The sequence below is a fragment of the Sus scrofa genome, chromosome 13, assembly GCF_054392235.1.
Source record: "Sus scrofa isolate SSC_HxYL_T2T_F1_AM1 chromosome 13, Sscrofa_HxYL_maternal_Yorkshire_Landrace_v2.0, whole genome shotgun sequence".
Lineage (NCBI taxonomy): Eukaryota > Metazoa > Chordata > Mammalia > Artiodactyla > Suidae > Sus > Sus scrofa.
This window is the reverse complement of record NC_139395.1, coordinates 102,953,956-102,971,661: the sequence shown is the minus strand read 5'-3', so window position 1 is coordinate 102,971,661 and position 17,706 is coordinate 102,953,956. Positions and strand designations below refer to the sequence as shown.

General features: G+C 35.0%; 1 long non-coding RNA gene across 14 annotated transcripts in view; it reads right to left on the bottom strand.

Moving 5' to 3' along the window:
- The window catches only part of LOC106505376 (uncharacterized), a 675,862-nt gene that overhangs the window by 245,562 nt on the left and 412,594 nt on the right, over positions 1 to 17,706 (bottom strand). The window contains exon 4 of one of the 14 annotated variants that reach the window (XR_014824135.1): positions 7,910 to 8,100. The exons of the other annotated variants lie outside the window; for them this stretch is intronic. This is a non-coding gene — a long non-coding RNA (uncharacterized LOC106505376). Of the gene's footprint in view, positions 1 to 7,909; positions 8,101 to 17,706 lie in introns of those variants that run through there. 14 annotated transcript variants of the gene reach the window in all.

Below are 17,706 nucleotides of genomic sequence, written 5' to 3'. Positions count from 1 at the left end.
AGTCATTTAGTGAGACTTGATTATATGGTAAGTCTCCAGATGGCCAGAACATACCTACATAATTTATTTTTATAATTGTATTCAGATGAAAACACAAAATTTGAAAAGTATTACAGATCTTCCAGAAGGAATTTGTAGAACCATATGAGTCTATACATTTCTTTTTGTAAAATGTTGCTGAAGGATTTAAATCTGAGAATTTACACAGTAAGTATAAATGATCAATAAACAAACACTCTTTCTTACTAGGAACAGAAAAAGACAATTACTGAAAATAACAAGTATAAGTGTTGGGGGGGGAAGAGTTCTTACCATTATATATTCATCTTGGGACTTTAATTAGGTCAATATTTCTTGAAAGTAAATTGATGATATGTATTAAAAATGTAAAAGTGAGCATATCTTTTGACACTTCTAGAAATGTATTCTAAGAACATACTTAAAAATTCATGTGCATATATAAATTAGCATAGTCCTTGACACATAGTATATACTTGATAAATATTTTACACACATAGACATACACACATACATACTACACTTGTACTTCTGTCAGTCATTGTGCCAGGTGCTGGGTATTCAGTAATGACAAGTCTGCTTTCAAGAGTTCAGTGGTGGAGACATATTAAAAATCATACAAATATTTGGCAACTGTGGCAAGTGCTGTGTAAGGGAGCTATGAGCACTTTTAAGAGAGGTATTTAACACAGTCAAATAGGAAGGATGGCTTCTCTCAGGAAGGTACTTTAAGGTGAAAGTTGAATGATGAACATACGTTAACTGGAAAAGGGAAGAAAGCAGATTTCAAGCAGAGAAGTAGCAAGTGCAAAGGTCCAGAGGCAGGAAGGGACATAGTGAATACAGGGAGCTGACAGGAGACCTCTATGGCCGGAAAGGAGAGAGAAGGGGGATGTGGTATGCAATGAGGCAGGAGGGAATAAGAAAGCAGCAGCAGCGTTTTCTCTCTTTCTTTTTTTTTTTTTCAGAGTTTTGTTCTTTTTCTTAAATAATGAAGGTTTCCTTTCAAAGCTTTAAAAAGTTTTAAATATAACAATCTTTTGGAAAAGATTATTTAACTATGTGTGAGGGGGAAAACTTCTGAATATTTGTTAAATGAATAAAATTAGTTATGACTGTGTTCCTTACAGTCTTTTTAATCACGATGTAATAAAGAGTTTATATATGCCACAATAAAGGTTTATTTAAATGAACTTTGGTACAGTCATATAATGAAATGTTTTGAAATTGTTTAAAATGATAATACTGTAGAAGCATATTTATTGGCCCAAAGAATTGTCCTCAATTTACTAAATATAGGAATGACATGGGAATAAAAAATATATTTTACCTCAGATTGGCATGATTCTCATGACGAAATATAACCACTTACATAAAGTATTGGCCAAATGCAAATCTAGACAGGAGGAAAGAATAGACTCAGCAGTTAGCAAGCAAATTTGTAGCTTTTTTAAGGGCCAACATAAAACAGACTAATTCTCTGTGCAGCCCTGAGGCACTATCTGATCTACTTAGGAAAATTATTTTCTTTGCCTCACAGAAAGATAAAGAAGCACAGAAAATTAGGATTCATCAGTACAAGAAATCATTTGACTGAATAAACAAATGTGAAATTTTGTTCTGAGATACTTTTCTCCATAAAACTCTCCTATCTTAGCTCCCTCAGAAGAAAGGAAAAAAGGAGAATGCAATAATATGACTTCAGAATAAATAATGGAAGAATTTCAAAACAGAATGAGCCCTTGCTTTGAACTATCCAATCTTCTTGAGACTGCAAATTGTGCAGGAACAGAGAATAGTTTCTCTCATGAGTTTTCTTCCAATCAGGAGGAAAATACAACATGAGCCTTTCTATGGATTTCAACATATCTAATCATACATCTGGTAGCAATCGAGGAGAAAAGATACATGAAAAATTCATAAAGAATTTATGTACATAGTATGTTCAGCTCAGTTTTTACTTTATATAAACATTTTGAATGAAAAATGAGAATTACTTTTTCATAGTTATAAATGCAACTAACATAAATTAATGTTTGAATTATTCTTGGATATCATTTTGCTTAATGTTTTCAATGCATTTTTTTTCCAATAGAGGGTTGTTTTCTATTACATCTTTTTTCTGTGTCTTCATGTTTCATAATATATTTCCAGAGTCAAAATATGTTATTACAGATATACCAGACTCTCTTTAAGCAAAGATAAACTTTGACACAAACCCAACCTCTGAGCTTAACATCTGATTAGGATAAGAATATCCAAAGTAAGGAATATTCTGTGGTATAGATTTTTAAAAGCTCCGTCTTTGGAGGAGAACCAACCTGAGTTTGAATCACAACTTCATCAACTCTAAGTTGTTTGATCTTGGAGAATTTAACTTCTCTAAAAGTATTTCTAATTATGTTACTGTTCTGTTTAAAACCTTCCAAAGTCTCCTGATTCCGCTGAGAATAAAATTCAACGTCTTGTAAATGCTCCTGGGTTTCACATCCTCTGGTCTCTGACCATCTCTGTGACCTTCCCCTTCTCATTCCCTACCTGTATTGGTGTTGCTCAGGGCCCCGGCATGCATTCATCCAACATTCTTCCTTTTCCAATGACTATCCAATCCCTCCATATACAGTCATACATTGATTCCTAAATATTTATATAATATTTGTATAAATTATGTAATTTAATTTAATTTATATAAAATTTTTATTAAATTTACATAATTTACATAATTTAATTATGTAAATATTTGTATATAATATTTGTATATGGAGATGTCATATATACACAGACTCTGAAAAAATACACTTTAAAAAATGAATTCTGGGCTGGGATAGTCCCCACAGCATATTGTAAGCAAAGAAGGGTGTGTATTTAATGCTTTTTACCTTTTACTCTTAACAGTCCTGTTCCTTGGGCTGCTTAGTTTTGAGTTAATGATAAATTTGGTCATTCACCTGAAATAATGAAAATATCAATGGGCCTGTTTGGTATGCATCAGCTTATGGCAATTAATTAGCAGAAAAGGTAGTTGTAAATACACAGAAAATAACTTTTGGTTAGCAATGATTTTTTTTTTTGGCTGTTTTTTTATGCTATCTATTGCTGTGCACTATTACATCGAGTAGCTTGTTAATTGGCCAAATGTTGAAATGGGTTATTAAAAATAAAGGTAACTCCCTAGTTATCTAACAACCATGAAGGAAAAACCAATAGGATTTCTAAATACAGAATCCTTGATATTGTTAAGCCCCTAAACAACACAAGTAATTGCCTGTTGACAGTTTTCTTCCCATGTGAGAACAGATCACAGTTTCGCTAAACCTTTGTAAATCTTGTTTTCTGTTATATGCATGTGAAATCATTCCTAGTTGATACAACTGATAATTTAATTTCATTGAAACAACAAAATCCATTGAAATTAGTTTAGGCTGCCACTTTTGGTATTTATTGATTTTGTAGTTTGGATCATATTTGGTTTGTGAATTAAAGTTTTTTTTATTGTTGCAAGTAACTAGAAGGGCAAGGGATGTATGTTTTGTTGTTAATAAAGAAAGTTGTGCATTAACTCAAAAATGCAGTTCTAGATAGAAAGTTGTGCATTAACTCAAAAATGCAGTTCTAGTGTATCATGAATGATACACTCTGAACAGGAGTGAACATTTGTAGAGTAAGTAGACTACTGGATCACTAAGTAGATTTTGCATCCTTATTTTGTTGCAATCAATCATGAGATTAAGGAATGTCAGCCCTCACATCTATGGACTATAGCCTTCACAGAGGGAATACAGGGCACACAAGATAACCTATTTGGATATGGGAGGGAAGTATAACTTCCATATTTCCAGGTCATTATTTGTATATTTTTATTTTGTATGTATTTTATTTCATGTGTATGTTTTACAAAAATATACCATAGTAATATATAAATATACTTTGCAGCATATGTTCAAAATGATTTACAGATAAGTATATATGATCTAAAATTTTTGAAGAGAGTCACTCTCACAGTTCTTTCCTCTTTAAAATGAAGACATCAGTATATTTTAGACACTGCTTCCTGGGGTCCTAGAAGTTCATTGAAAGTGGTTAGGATGGGGAAGACCTGGGCAAAGGGAGGCTCAAGGAAATAGAGGCAGCTAGCTACCCCACTAGCCCACTAGCTCCTCTTTACATTTCTTTTATAGTTTACACATCACACTTCTGAGTTGTATTTATTTCTAAGAATAGGCTCAGATATTTTAAAAAGTTTGAAGGACATCTGACCAAACATGTCTGAGGTGTCAACAAGATCTAACCTCCTTTGACCATCTAACTTCTGAGTTGCCCTCTGTTCTGGAGGCAAAATAGTAACAAATATTAAACACACACATAGCAAACTTTCATGTTAGGTACCTTATGTTTTAGATCTTAAATTCATGATATAATCAGTGACATGAGGCATAGGTATAAGAAGAAAACCAACAATACGTGCAACTTAGTGGTGGGCACAAAGTGTGATAGTGGTTAAGCATAAGAACAGATCTCTTCTAGGTGGAAGCATGGTGAAAGCGGTATTTTAAGAGCTTCTTAAGATTATCCCATAAAAAGTGCCACATTTTAATGAAACTTTTGCCTTTAACACTACTCCAAAATAATTGCATTCTATAGCCCTTGATTGACTAATGCAGCTGACAGTTTTGAAGCTTCATTTAAAATAAAAGAATGCAATGGAATTTTGGTGTTATACTTTTAAAGTACAAGATGCCTAGCCCCTAAATGCCCAGCCATTCTTGATGAAAATCAGGTGTAGTCTCAGTTGCCTCATAAATAAAACAACCATGTCATCTTAAACTCTTTCAGTTGTTTAACAGTTTATCCTCAGGAGGTAAATCCAGATGCATTCTTTCCTGGAGTCTGTCTTCTCCACCCATTTCATTAGAATCAACACAAGCAGTTTGTAAAATCTAAAGAAAAAAGAAAACAGTTTGGTATTCTATGTTTGGTCAAGATTTTCTGCCAAATTTTTGGTGGCTCATAAATAAACAAGTAAGAGAGAAAATAAACTAATATGAGTCATGACTGTTACCAGAGGCAATTCTGAATCATTTCCAATGTCTGTTAATCTATTTAAGATTACAAAGTCTGTAGGCACATATGTAAACCTTTTTCAGGCAATGCCTTCTCACAAAGATTGTGCTGAGAAAGTAAGTGGCAGAGACGGTCCTGATGCACTTGTAATTGGATATGACGTCCCATGACAATAAACTTGGCTTTGTCCTTTAATGAAGGGTTTGGGTGCATGGTGGGGGAAAAACCACCTGCCTCTGTCTCCCTAACAGAGAACCTTCAAATCTAGTCTTATCTAAGTTCTTATTTCCTAAGATACTTCTACCTTCCCTGATGAAAATGATATACATTTTTCTTCCTCTTTAGTTAATAAGCAACTTCATATATAAAATGACACAGCTTTCTTTATATAAGAGTATAAAAAACTGAGGGACATATATGGGGACCTGATACTTGACCAAACTTTGAAAGGCTCTAATTATGGGCATACTGTTGTATTTTAAATATGCATGTCTGATTTTCTACACTTTGACCCAGAATAATATCCCTCTGGGATTTCACAAGCCCACTGTAGAAATGAATGACCTCTGTGTTTGTTCTTGAACTTTTTCCCCTAAATGAGCCTAGTAAAAACAGGAGAAAGAACAAGTAGAGAAGCAGAAAAGGAGCCAGAGGGAGTGGTGAAGAGTCAATATCACCAGTGATAATGGCCCTGGCACTCGACACTCTTGATTGCTTTATTTTCTTGCAGGAGGTCTAGTTTCTGCTTGTGTACACAATTTATTAGTCTCTGAGTGCCCATTACAACACTCCTTCAGCAGAGAAAGCAAAAACTGTCTCTTATCTAAGAATCCCCTGACCTCTTCATTGATAGTGAGCATGCTTTCATAGTAAAGTGGCTGGAGACTAAAGGCAGAGGCAGGATGTTTTGTTTGAGTCACTCAAGGAGCCACGAGCCACAGCACCCAGATCAGTGCTGGCACTTATTTAGGGGAAATGTACAATTTATCAGCCAAACTGGGATGCTTTTGTCTGATACAAAGGCTAAACTGGACAGAGCACTGAGTCCTCCCTGGGAAACTAGAGATAGTTACCCAATAGGTCTTCACTAATTATTTGTTAAATGAATAAATATATGACCAAGAATATACCCCACCGTATGCTTGTTCTAAATGATGCCATAAACAAAGGTCAAGAAGTTATCTGGGGTTGTTTCCTATGACAATCCAATGAACAAAAGTTATGAGGTGATAAGTTTCAATTCTTGATAAGGTTTGACCCTGGGACAGAGGGAAAAGAATCTGCAAACATTAAGCTATCAGACAATAGTGTGGGTTATCTTGATATGTAGAAATGCAAAGTATTCTCAATGTAAAAAACATTAGAATTATTTTCAAAGATCTACCTCATTTTTTTAAGATAGAGAAAAAATAAAGTTACCCCCCCCCAAAAAAAGGATGCTGTAGAATAATGGGGTTTGGAATGAAAATGTAAAGACCCGAGATCTAGCTCTGCTTCTTCATTCAGCTTACTCTGAAATATTGAAAAATTACCTCTATTTCACAATATCTTATCTGTAAAATTCATGAAATAGGGCATCTAATAATCTCTGATTTTCCCAGCCCTGCCTACCTACCTAACAGGGTTGTTTGAAAGAAAGAGTGATAAATTCTAGGTCAAAAATCTTCTTTTCCAAAAGCAAAGCAGTGATGGATGAAATTCTTTAAAAAGAGAGAGGGAAAAATAAATTAAAAAGACATAGTTGGCTCAGATAAAGGTTCAAACATTTTTTTCAGACCAGAAATGGGTCATAGGGACAGTATGATAATCAGGACTCTAGTGGGCCTTGCTGGGCTCAGAGTTCTGAAGCATGAAGTGGTGCTCTGGAATTGGCTTTAAGGGTCAAAAGAAACAAGAGCCCACCTTAAGCAGGGGGCTGGAATCAGGCACAATGCTTGTGGTCAAGGATTTAGTGCAGCTCTCCTAGGATTAAAGGAGGCTGAAAATGTCTCCTACAAATTTATACTGTCCAAAGTCCTGGTTCCAGGGAGTTATAGACCCTAAGGCTACAGAGGGAATTAGGAATAGCCTACAAACTGGAGGTGAGGCAAACTTGCCTGCTGAATCATAGGCTGGATCTGCGAACCAGTGGTGTTACTGTGTGTTCTGAAATGCCTTTAAAAGCATTTGTCTTAGATTGAGTGTCCAGCTGGTTGATGGAGAGAAACAAACATAAGAATCCATCCAAATTAAAATTAATCAGCAAATGCAAATTCCCAAACATGAAAAAAAACCTAATGCTAAAAACGACACGATGAAAGAAACAATTAGAAGAGGAATTCATCCCAGACAAGTTTAGGTCCATAGAACAATCTGACAAAAACTTTAAAATAATCATGCTGTGTATTTCCAAAGAAATGATGATGTACATTGCTTATTTTAAAATTAATGAAAATTTATGAAACAAGTTGAAAGAATGATTAAAAATTGGAAAAAATTGATTCCTAAAAATAAAATATAATTATTAAATAAAAAATAATACAATAGATAGAATATATTTAAGAATGGATATGGTCAGAAAATTTTAGTAACCTAGACTTATTATCATAGAGACTTAAAAGAAGTGTGATGAGAAATTAAGAAATACCATGAATTAAATTGGAATGTTCTGATATCGATCTAAGAGTTCCAGAAAAACAGATTGGAAGAAATGGCAGGAAAAAAATCAGCAGTTAGAGAGGTAATTACTGATGACTTTCCAGAATCAAAATTATACTCCAAATATAAGCAGAATAAAGAAAAATAAATCCATTCCTAGATATCTTATAATTATACCTCAGATCATCATTACCTGCAGTTGATCTAAAAACTGCCAGAGAGGAAACATATTTTTCTTCCAGAGGAATGACGTTTAAGCTAACAGCAACACTACTTTGTCAGAATTGTTTGGCATCAATTCATGCCAGAAGTTAGTAGAGTTCTATGTTCTGTCATAGAGGGAATGTATCTGTCAACACAGAATTTATTCCTAGCCGAATTCTCCTGTTAGAATAAGAAGAAAACAATGATATTTGCAAATCTATAAAAACAAGTAAAGGCTGTCACTTAAATAATTATCAAAGGATGGACTTCTGGTAAAATAAAAGTAAACATAGATGAAAGATGTTAGATATCTGAAATGATAGTGTGTGCTAACATTGACAAAACATGTCTGTAGCTTATTAACTATCGAAACTAACTTTAAACTGTTTTTTGTTTAATTAAAACTACAACTCTGAATAATACTAATATCATGGGTGTAGAGGTTGTTAAATAAGAATGTAAGACATGCTAAAAGTTTTATTGTGTTTGGAAGGGTATAAATATATTGAATATAAATAGCATGCATCTTAAATATATGAGTAATCCCTAAAAGATTATAAAAAGTCTATAGTTTCCCAATCAGTACAGAAAAAAACATATAAAATATGTAGTACATGATATATGATATATATATTCTTTAACATATAAAAAAGAAAAGATGAAAGGATGACACAAAATAAAGTGGCAGAAATAATTCTAAATCTGCCAGTAATCACATTAGAGATAAATAGACAAAACTGTTTTATTAAAGAGATCAGCAATTTGTAAAGAAAAAAAGTAAAATCCACTATGTTGTGCTCATAAAAAATACTCCTAAAGCAAAGCCACACATAGACTGAGTATAGTGGTAGAAAAATTAATATTGCTATACTACTTTGTAGATTTATTCCACAAAGTAGTATAGCAACATTAATATTAATTAAAAGAGCATGAAGGGAAATAAACATTTCTAAATATTGATAAAAAACCTATAATCATGACAAACTTACATGCATTTAATAACATAATTTCAAAATATATAAAGCAATAACTGACAGAAGTAAAGAGAGCAATGAACTAATCTACACTTATGATGGATTTTTTTTTAGCACATGTAACAGAAAGTGATAAATCAAGCAAATTAGTAAGAATACAGGGACGCAGAGAAGGTGTTGCCAATAGCCCTTATTGTAATAATCCCTCAACTGCTCTTTCTGCTTCCACTCTTGATTCCTTTGTGGTAATTTTCTATTATTTAACCTACAGATTCTATATGATATGGTATTCAAGAGGTAAAGTGTCCTATTTTTTACTTTCAAAATATTCTTAGCAATTACCCTCTCCTTTTCAACTCTAAAATTACCCAAGTTTTAAAAATTAAACATCTTGTTATAAAACTTGAGAGATGCATTAAATTTATAGATTAATTTGTGGAATATTATTTTCTGCAATGTTGAGTTTTCTATCCAGGAAGAAGATAACTCTGTGTTTGTGTCCACTATAATGTCCTCAGCAAAGTTATATAATTGCTTTCGCATCATTATTGTGCTATCTAGAAGAATATTACATGTAAAAACTGTTAGTATTTAAAAGTATGACGTGGAAATCTACTTTACCATGTCACTTTGACTGATAATGTTTTAAAGAGGGTTCGTCCAGTTTTGTTTTTTTTTTTTAACTTAGGTACACCATGAAATTATCTTTATTGGTCTTGTCATTCATTCAGTCACTCAAGAAATATATATTCGGGACATAATTCACCCTTTGACTGAGTCCTTGGATGTAAAGGAAAATAAACTGTAGTCCCTGTCCTCAAATGGCTAATAAATATTAGAGGAAAGAAAAAAAAAAGAAATCAATAAATCCAAAAAGTAAGAAAATATAAGAAGATACCTAAGGAAGAAAGATTTAAAAGGGAAATCTCCCTGTGGAGCAGTGGGTTAGTGATCCGGCCTTATCTCTGTGGTGGGTAGGGTTGCAGCTGAGGCACAGGTTTGATCCCCAGCCTGGCACAGTGGGTTAAGGATCCTGCATTGCCACCACACCACACAGCAGTAGCTCAGATTGGATCCCTGGCCCAGGAACTTCCATATGCCACAGAAAGAAAAAGAGAAGAAAAGAAAAGAAAAGTTGACCACAGACTACATATTATTATGGGCCCAGTTATACTCAGTATAACTCCCAGATTCTTTTCTCAGTCTACATCAATGCAATGTAATATTTAACTAATTAAGGGCTGCACAATAAATTTAAATATGCATATAAAATAATTCTATTAGCAAATGCATACTTAAAAATACTGTGATAACCTGAAGAAGAACAAATTCTGAACCTTATTTTTAAACTAAAGGACACTATTATATCTTACCTACATAAGCTTTTTTCAGCTATTTGAATTGTTTATTTCTAGTTAAATATAGTTTATTGTGGATAGTTTTGTGATTAATTCCCTTGCTTGCCCTTCAAAAATTTAAATATCTAGCAGGTATCTGATTTATTAGAATGATTATAATCCACCCCAAAATGAAACTATTTGTTGACATTTTAAAATGGCTTATTGATAAGATACTGCCAAGGACTTTTAAAAATCAAATTCTGTAAAGAGCAGCTTGAAGGAGAACAAAAATAATTTACACTACTGAAAAAGATAGTTTTCATTTAATACCTAGGGTAAACTAATTGAAAATCTAAAATTATACTGCTTTCCTATAGAGTATGAAAAGGGATTATAACATGAAAAAAAACTCTTAAATCTGAATACTGCATACCTTTCTTACTCACATTTCCATTGTCATTTTTTCCTATCAGGTGATATTTAGGTTTGTGTCACTGGATTAGGATCCATTGATCTCAGTTGGAAAATATGAGTCACTCTTGCTGATCACTGTGTGCTATTTGCCAAAGCTGCCCTCTTTGCAAGCAAAGTATAATTCCATTGAAGTTCATCCCAAATAATCATCTGTATAAACAATGATATGTGGTTTTAAACTTGAAGCACATTTTCTAACCAGCTGAACTAACTACTTTATTTAACTTTTACTTAAGAGCAATGCTACATGCTGTGACTTTTTCTAATGAGAAAAAAAAAGTTGTTTTCAAATGGAATGTAGTGATAGTTTATTTGATCAGATGTTGACTCTTCCTCACAGGAACAGCAATTTTTGCACAAATTCACCATTAAATTCAAACATTTATCTTAATAGGATCCTTTTGATTATTATTATTATTTATTTTTTTTTTTTTGTCTTTTTGCTATTTCTTTGGGCCACTCCTGCGGCATATGGAGGTTCCCAGGCTAGGGGTTGAATCGGAGCTGTAGCCACCAGCCTAAGCCAGAGCCATAGCAACACAGGATCCAAGCCGCGTCTTCAACCTACACCACAGCTCACGGCAACGCTGGATCATTAACCCACTGAGCAAGGGCAGGGACCGAACCCGCAACCTCATGGTTCCTAGTTGGATTCATTAACCACTGCGCCACGACGGGAACTCCTGATTATTATTATTATTTTTTTTTATTTTTTTTTTGCTTTTTTAGGGCTGCACGTGTGACATATGGAGGTTCCCAGACTAGAGGTCTCATTGGAGCTATAGCTGCCAGCCTAGGCCATAGCCACAGCAACGCCAGATCCGAGCTGCATCTGCAACCTATGCCACAGCTGAGTGAGGCCAGGGATCAAACACGCAACCGCATGGCTCCTAGTCAGAGATTCATTTCCTCTGTGCCACGATGGGAACTCCTTGACATATTTTGGATTAGAGGTTAAGTCAGAATAATCATTCACTCATTCAATTAACAAATCCTTATTAAACATCTACCATAAATAGTGCAACTTAATGGGTTCCTGGGATTAAAATAGAAAAAAAAAAATTGTGACCCCTGCCTTACATAGAATATCTCAGGGGCTTATATGCAAACATAATTACATCATAGTGAACTAAATACCAATAGAGTTTAATACAAAGTGACCTTTTGAAAGATTAGAATTGGGGAAGATATATATAGAGAGAAACAAGGAGCTATAGGTGAAATGTCATTTAAGCTCGTTTTTAAAGGAGTGGGTGAGGCACTGAGTTTATGAAGTAGAGATGCTCAAATTAGCTGAACTGGGTTTACCTCTGGGCTTTCAACCTTCTAGCTGTGGGACTTTGGCTGTGTTATTTAACCCATCAGTAGAAGCAGATGTATAACCCTCTACCTCATCCCTAAATTAAATAATGAAGGGAAAATGATTGGTGTAGTGCCTGGCATCGTAAATATTCCGTAAATATTAACTAAAATTAGTATTGCTCTGGAGAGAGAAGATAGAGTGTATAAACATATAAAATGTTTGTGGCACCTTGGGCTGTACGTGAATGAGTGGTAGAAAGTGAGCTGGGTCAGAAGGCCAAAAGCCATATGTGACATTATAAGAAGCTGTTCACTGTTCAGATCATCCTTGAAACTGCTTTAGGACTAGATACCTCATAATGGTAGATAATGACCATGTTGTTTAAGATAATTTCAAATTGTTTTATTATACACAGTTAAAGAACAGCAACAGATCTGCTAGCACTTGTAACATGTGACATTTCCCTTCACTGGGAGCAAGAGGGGACCAAAGTCATAAAAAAGAGTGAGTCCTAAACTAAACTTGCAAAACAAGGGATGGGGGGAGTAGAAGCCCCTTTACAGGGACACGTTTTTTTTCATCGTTGTTTCTAGGGAAGAAGAATGAAATACTAATCTAGGAAGTATTTCTCACAGAGAAGTTGGTCAGTTAAACAGATGGGAATTTTGCCCTTATGTAGCCTCTACTGTAGAAATAAAACAAGTATGTGAGACAACATTTAATCACAAATGGTGTCAAGTGCCATAAGGGAAGCAAAAAGAGGGTAGATGGTGAAGCTACTTTACGTGAAGTATTTAGGAAGGTCTCCTAGAGACATGGGCATTTAATCTGAACCTTAAAGTCAGCCCTGGGAGGAGCAGTGGGAAGAACACTCTAGCCAGAAGGATGGCGCATGAATGGAGACTTGTATGCCTGGAACACTGCTGATGAGAAAGAGAAAGAAACACAAAATCTCAGGGTGGAGGTAGGCAGGGGACAGATCATATACTGTTTGCAATTAATTTTCTGCATTTTACAATTTGTGCACAAAAAACTTGAAAGGATTGCTATTATAATCAGAACACACACGCACCCCTACACCTACATGTGGATTCCTTAAAACTACTCTTATTTTTTATGTTTCAGAAAAAATAACCAGGACAGACTTCTAAAAATTCAAGGCAACTAACTTTCCCTCTTGTTCTAATTTCCTTTTGATTCTAAAACTTTTTCTAAGATTGTCTTTATCCAAGTTGTCTAAATGATCCTTAACTCTCCTAATTGGTATGCCATGTATTCTTTGGTGTACTATTGTTGTAATAAAAAAATAATCAAAATATTCAAACTCAGAAAACTGTATTATGCTGCTATTTGAGGATGGGATACACTTCTTAATTAGCATGGAGTTTGTTTTTTGAACTACCAAGTTTCTATCGCTTACATTTTAACTAAATAGGATTGTTACTGTAAAACATAGCATGGTTACTTCACAACTGATTTTGGGTTTTTATGAAGATTAAGCACAATTCCTTTCAAAGAAAAAAGTAAATATGCAAACTCCCTAATAGCTTTCCTTGTCATTTTTCATTTTTGGCCATGCCTGTGGTATGTGCAAGTTCCGGGGCTCAGGATTGAACACATGCCACAGCTATAACTAGAGCCACAGCAGTGATATCACCAAATCCTTAGCTGAGCCATGATAGAACTCCTCTAACAGCATTCTTTATGAAACTTTAGCATGATACTTGTTTTTGAGAAACTGATTTTAAGATTAAGGGACTTAAAATTCTTTATGGGTTTTCTAGTGTATTATTTTGATTTCAGTTTAGTGGATAATAAAAAAATGCAAACATTTATAAATAAAAAGTTGCCATGTAGATATTATAATAATTTTAACAAATAACAATATTAAATATTTTGTATGTTACCTGTATCACAAGGCAATTGAATGAGGATTGAATGAGGAATGTAATGATTTTCCTGAAAATAAGTAAGCACATTTGGACAAGTAGTTTGTACGAGTTACATGGTTATTTAATGGTGTTTAAGAGTGTGATTTTTTTTTTTTTTTTTTTTTTGGTCGAATTGGAGCTGCAGCTGCTGGCCATAGCAATGCTGGAATGTCAGATCCTTAACCCACTGAGTGAGGCCAGGGATCGAAGCCACAGCCTCATAGATACTAAGTTGGGTTTGTTACCACTGAGCCACAATAGGAACTCCCAAAAGTGTGGTCTTTTTGATATATTAGGCATCTCCAACTTCCTTCCCTTCAATCTCCAGGGCTTTCCTCCAACTAAAACTCTTTACCACTAATGCTGTAATTTGGGTCATATTGTTGTTTGTGGATACTGCTCTTCTTATTTAAAGAAACTTTTATCTGTGGGTTTTCTGAAAAAACATAAAAATATAAGCAAAGGTCATATCCAAATTTTAATATATGAGTATATGGCATAGATTTTTAATATATTATAAAATTGACTCACACACTTAGCAAATAGTATATTTGATTTATTTTATGATATATACATTTGCTTCAAGAAAAATCTAATCAAATAAAAGTTAATATGTCATATATTGACACATTTTTAGCATTTGTTTGAAGGAGCTTTTAAAAATATATCTTTTTAAAGGGTTATAAGCAAACACTTGTCATTAAATTTAAAATGTTACACAAAACTTTGTTTAAATGAAAACATGTTAAATATCTGCCACAAGACTAAGAAGTAACAGATTTTACTGGGGGAGAGGGATGAAGTCTAGGAACTTCTTGTAATTGAAAGATTGTTACACTTTCAAAGATGTAGTGACTAAACATCATTAACTACTTCAATTATTCATTCGACATCTAACTACATTTTGACCTTGTCTTAGGCAGTGGCTGGAGAGGGACAAACAAAGCACACATTGTCACTGGTTGTATTAGTAAGGGATAGTTCAGAGATCAGAAACCTCTGCTGTAGTAACTGGAAAGGGATTTAGCAAATGGCTTCAATGCCTACAAAATTATGGGAAAAGCTGGAGGAGTGGATTCTAATAGAAATCTCACAGAATGCCGTAGAACAGTCTCACCAGGGATGAGGATAGTCAGAAAGATGGTGAGTGAAGAGGCCACCCTGGAATCACTGAGCTCTAATTCATCAGTGTAGCTATGGTTGGAAGCCACAAACCACTGGTGAATCTGCCACAACTGCTTCTTAATGATGATGAGCACACCAGTCTCAGCTCTGCTATACCTGCTTCTGAAGAACTATGGAGCTGGAGAATGGACTCAGATAATGCTACAGAAAAATGACGTTTTCAATATCTGGCTTGACAACAGAAAGATGGATTCCATTTCATGTCCAAATTTTCACATGAGTGTATTTCAGAGGGGGGAGCATAATTCATGTGCAAAAGGCTAGATGTAAAGAAGTTTGTTCATTTTCTACTCCTAGAATGCAAGGAGGCGGCTAGAGGGTGTACGTATAGATGTTGCATGCCAGGTGCCCACAGCCAAGCGGATCTCTTCCTGAGAGGTTACATTTTACCTGAGAAGCCAAACACATTGTACATCTATTATATATATGTGTGTGTGTATATACATTATTTGTGATTACAAATAATAGTGTTTTAAAAGTAAAAGAGAGAGTGCCTGAGAAGAGTATGCTAGGGCAGACCTGAGATCAGGGGAAGGAGTGGTTTTGAAGACCCTGTGAGGTTATTTATATGAAGACCAGAAGGATGAGTAGATAGAGCGAGGAGAGTGAACAGCAAGAATAAAGGTTCTGAGACACATGAATGGAGGAGGCGTTCAAGACATGGAGTGAGGACCAGTAGGCTAGAGGAGAACAAGCAGGGCCAGGGGGTTGGAGAGAAGGTAAAGACCAGATCCTGCAGATCCCATTGTCCCTGTTAGGGATTTTGCCACTGTGGGCTAAGTTCAATGGAAATTTCTCTGAAAGAGTTTAAGCAGGGGTGGAAATAGGATCAATTCCTATTTCTAAGAGATCATTCTGGTTGCTGTGTGAGAAGCAGATTAGAAGGGAGCCAAAGGGGAAGCCCAGTTAGGTGATTATTTTGTAGGGTCAGGCAAAAAAGGTAGTAAATGACTGAAGGTACCTGTAAGGCATTTCACTGGAGAGATGATATGAGCAAGCAGGAGGTAACGCTTTGGACCTCCTCTGGGATCTGCATTGGAGACTACATTGAATAGTAATGGGCCAGTAGATAGGATGGAAAACAATGAACATGAATGAGATCAGAAAGGGAGAAAATAAGGAGAAGAAGTTCTGGGACTAAAGCACTGAGGAACACCTACATTTAGAAATTGTCAGCCTCATGGCTCTTGATGACTAAACTCTTTCAAAACAGAGCAGGCTTTTACCTGCTGATTCCAGAAACTTGTACCTGACAATAACCACATGCAATCTTTTCAAGATAAATTTCTCTTCTAGGTATCTTTGCTTACATCGCCTACCTAACTCTTCCTTTCTCATTATTCTAAGGGGGTTTCCTGGAGGCTCTCTGGACTTCTGTGAACACCTCACAACAGATTAGATATTTGTCCAGTCCTTTTGAACAAATTGTTTCTTCAGTCTTTGTATATATATATTTTTTTTATCAAAATCCAGAAACAGTTGTTATTTCCAAATCTGCAAGGCCTTCAATTTCCAGACTTTCTCTAGATCATTTCATTTCTATTTGAAATGCAGCCAGTTCTTCCCTGAACATGTCTCCTTCTTGTAACAAGCACAGTCAAAAACAACAACACTAATTACTGGTGTTCTGGTCTCTTTATCTCTTTCCTCAGAGATGCAAGTTCATCAGGTATATGACACTCCTTTCAAGCAGCCACAGGTGGCACTCTTCCTGGTGAAGAGAGGTCACTTTTACAATCATTTCATTAGCTAGAGTAAGTCAGCTGGTTTAACTGTGAAGAGATCAGGAAATGTGACGAGCACACTTGTCACACCCTCCCTTTCTTTTAACACAAAATTAAAGATCATGGGCATAATTATATCTCCAATTTCCAGATTTTTTTCTTCTTTTTTTGTCTGACCCACAGCATATGGAGTTCCCAGGGACAGGGATCAAATCTAAGTCATCGTTGCAATCTACACTGCAGCTGTGTCAACGCTAGATCCTTAAACCCACAGGCTAGGGATCAAATCTGCATCCTGGCACTTCAGAGATGCTGTAGATCCCCCTTGAGCCACGTGGGAACTCCCAATGTTCAGATTCTTATGTTCTAATTATTATTAATGATGATTATGTTTTACTACTCTCCTTGACCATTTGGAGAACAGGGATGACAAATGGCATGTCACCTAGAACCCCAGCTCTGGTTCCTAAACTTTTTTTTATTATAGTAGAATCTAGAGTAGAAAAGGATAAGAATTGTGGCAGCATAACAATTTTAAAGTAAGGATTGACAGTATGTATTCCCCTACTAGACAAAATTTCTTTCTCCAAAGAAGCACAAAATGAGTTACACATTTCTTCTTTGCTCTGTGTGATTGATTATTGTTCAAAATATTCACACTCTTTCCCTCAGTTTCATGGACAGAGGAGTATTTCCCCATCCTTTTATTTGGGTTTGGTTATGTTTCTTGGTTTGACCACTGAGATATCAGTAGGCAAGACTGAAGTCAAGTCTTGAAAACTGCTTGTGAGTTTGGATTTGGAGACTCTTGTGTAAAATACTTATTGATACATGAGCTCGGAGATTTTGTTATTG